This window comes from Cyprinodon variegatus, unplaced genomic scaffold (assembly GCF_000732505.1).
Source record: "Cyprinodon variegatus isolate N-32 unplaced genomic scaffold, C_variegatus-1.0 Scaffold917, whole genome shotgun sequence".
Classification (NCBI taxonomy): Eukaryota; Metazoa; Chordata; class Actinopteri; order Cyprinodontiformes; family Cyprinodontidae; genus Cyprinodon; species Cyprinodon variegatus.
In genome coordinates, this window is record NW_015151370.1 from 1 (window position 1) to 2,461 (window position 2,461).

Below are 2,461 nucleotides of genomic sequence, written 5' to 3' on the forward strand. Positions count from 1 at the left end.
GCGACGTCCCACAATGCAACATGGATCCTGAGCCCTATTTATGTTAGATTTTAACATGGGTTAAAAGTAACATAGATTTAAATTATTTAATTGTTTAAGTATTAAGAGACTACATAGTCCACCACAGTATGAGAAGAAAAAGCCTCTCCCCCTTTGATCGTATGCAGCAACACAACAGCAGCGGCAGGATAATGAGAATAATTACAACGATTCCAGTAACTGGTCCAAAGATAATACCGTTATTTCTATTTGCAAAACATTCAAAATATCAGGTTTTGGTCAGCAATCAGTTTTGACCTTTAGAAAAGTATCTGTCATATTTGGAAAGTAGCTTTTTAACCACTGGAAATTAAAACAAGGTAGCCTAATGGACAGAGCACCGTTTACTATCAATACAAGAATCTCAGATTCTCAGAAATTATTCATTGTTCTGAATTTATTCTAACTACAAAAAATGGTCCCTATAATCAAACATTGCACTAAATCATATATGATCTCAAGATTTGGGATTAATCTCTGGATGTTTCAGGTAATGATTTCATATTTGAAGGTAAAATGTGGGTGTTATTTTTCACTTATTTTTCATGTTAAACTTAGAAAGCATGGCTTAATCTTATCAAAATATAAAAAAAAAAATATAAAACAAATACTATAAGCTTTGTGTGACACCTGGATATAAACCTGTTATCTGATCTATTTCAGTTCCTAATCTGAAACAAAATCACAGCATGCTCCATTTAAGTTCTCAGCAGAATTACATTTAAACATAATTTCTGATCCTGGTCTTCAGTGTTGAAGTCAGAGATCTTTGTTAAAGTTATTCTGCTCTCATTTATCTCATACTAAGAAAATATAAAACAAAAAAAGAATTCTCCACAAAATGTGTCGTATTCAGAGCAACTAAAATATACATTTCTATCTGCAGTTAGAGAAGTTAAAAAAGTTAAAAAGTTAGAGAAATTGTTAGTGCTAACACCCTCCACAGGATTAATAGTAATTAACAGTTTTCCATCTTTTATTGAAAATGTCCTCCCCCTTCCACATCTTGCAGTGTACTGATGCATTTCTGGAATAGGGACACTGTGGAGGAAGCTCAAGAATAGGTACAGCATTCAGTGCAGGTCCAGCAGATTCCAAAACAGCTTCTTCCCCACTGCTATAAAACAGCTGAATGTTAAAAAAAAAATGAAAAAAGAGAAAAAAAACTGGAAAAAAGCTGTTGAAAACAACCCAACTGTAAATCATGTTACAGTCTCTCCATCAAATTGACTATATCAATGCATTTTTTTGCACCAAGTTTTTTTTTCTCCCAATGTTTACATCTGATACTACATTACTGCTGCACCTTAAGAACTGGAGATGTCATGAGAGCTGTACAAAATAAAATTTTGTTTTGTATTGTGACGACCCCCCACTGTCCAGTAGGTGCTGCCATCTCACTATTTGTTTTTGTTCTTTCCAGCGAGTCGGTAGAGGGGCTGCTAATTGATAGCACCTGATGGCTGTCAAATAATGACATCCAGTCAGTCACTGGCTCTACTTGATTTGGCCTCCCAACTAGACCGGAACAGGCAGCATTGATCCACACTTCTCTTTGGCTGGCTGAGCAGTTCTTCCATGACATAATTGGCAGAAAATAAATTATTGTTTCTTTGAATCCGCTCGTCTGTCTCTCATTTTTGTCAGTTCCTATATGTGGGGCATGACAAAATGGGACATGTCAGTTTGAATCCGGATTGGAGATCAGCTATCAGGTAGTGTGTTTTGAGTTGTGAACTCTGACTTGTAGGGTTACGTTGATGATCATGCTTTGTTAGTGGGTGAAGCAGCCACTGTATATTTGTTTTGAGGGAGTGTTTTTGTGTAGCAGTTTAGGTGATTGCTCCCACGCAATTTGTAGTAAGTGGCGGTGGTTCTGTCCCTGTTAAGCTTAACAACAACTTCCCTTATGGAGTGTGTTGAGGGGGAGGGTTTAGTGTGGTGTGTACGTGGATAGAGCAGTTGTGTCGGGATCACATCCGGAGTTGCAGGATGGTCGCCAGTTATTGGTTGCTCTTCCGGACTCTCGGGCGTTAGTATATAAAAACCCACTCCGGTAACACCCGAAAACTAAGGGGGAGATTTGTTAGATCCTGGTTAGGCAGTTAGAGAGAAGGGGTCACTGTGACACTGTGGCTGTTTTGGGATTGTGGGAGCTCATAGTGCTAATGTTAGGGTTGGAACTAAGTTGTTGTGTTAATAATTGTTAGTGTCATGGCTGCTGTTCAAAAGTCAAAAAAGTCAAAAAGCCTTTATTGTCATATTCTGCAACGGATACAATGAGATTTGGGACTTCCATATCAGCTACCGTGAAATAAATAAAAATATATAAATATATTAAAAGGAAAAGGAAATGTAAACAGTTAAAAAAATATATTAAAAGGAAATGTAAACAGTGAAAAGGAAATGTAAACAGTACTGG